The sequence below is a fragment of the Penaeus monodon genome, chromosome 23 (assembly GCF_015228065.2).
Source record: "Penaeus monodon isolate SGIC_2016 chromosome 23, NSTDA_Pmon_1, whole genome shotgun sequence".
NCBI lineage: Eukaryota > Metazoa > Arthropoda > Malacostraca > Decapoda > Penaeidae > Penaeus > Penaeus monodon.
This window is the reverse complement of record NC_051408.1, coordinates 30,618,350-30,619,149: the sequence shown is the minus strand read 5'-3', so window position 1 is coordinate 30,619,149 and position 800 is coordinate 30,618,350. Positions and strand designations below refer to the sequence as shown.

General features: G+C 42.8%; 1 protein-coding gene across 1 annotated transcript in view; it reads left to right on the top strand.

Annotated features, from left to right (window-relative positions):
• The window catches only part of LOC119588204 (homeobox protein B-H2-like), a 38,982-nt gene that overhangs the window by 804 nt on the left and 37,378 nt on the right, over nucleotides 1-800 (top strand). The gene's annotated exons all lie outside the window — the stretch shown is intronic.

The following is an 800-nucleotide window of genomic DNA, read 5'->3' as shown; positions in this document are numbered from 1 at the left end:
AATAAAGCTAGTCCCCATCGGGCTTAAGATATTCGTCTGCCTCATCATCGCGTTCCAGACGTCTCAAATCTGAAGATTACCATGACTACCGGTTTGAGCCGTAATTGCACGACATATCGATCAATTACGATAACAGTCCCCGCCACACGACAATCCTTTCCGGGCCGCGCCTTCGAAGATACATACGACATCGTTCGCGGAGTCACAGGGGCGTATTACGTAATAAGCCCCCAGTCGCCCACCTCGGATCGCTGGAGATTCTAGTTTCCTTCCTTCACGCGAGAGAATATTGAATCCGTAGATATCGACGATAGTCAGATTTCGTGTTGACAAGAAAAGCTTGCGACTGCATGTCTATTAAATAACTCAGACAAAATAGCTTTTTAAAAAATCTATGCATTATAATTTTTCTCCAAATGTCTCCGGTTGCATTACATGTGATCTCTTAAGTATTAATACCTGAATAAGATTCTTGAATACCTGATATGAAGACAGCTTTCACCAGATTTGATTCCGCGTTGCAAAACTGCGCCGATTTCTGCTCTCACAGCAAAACGCATCATAGTCGGCAATCAGCATAAATTGGGGAGGGGGCTTTTGAGCGTTAATGGGACATGTCTTTGAGTTAGCATGAGGACATGACGCTATCTTGGTAATTGCGTGAAATCCGATATTTTCTAAAGCCGGATCTTAAACACGAGAGTCATCTTGATGTCACATTTTTTTTTGTTTTGTTTTTGTTCTAAGAGAACGTCTTGCTTAAAAACCGGGCGGAGTGTAAGAATCAGTCACTTACTCAC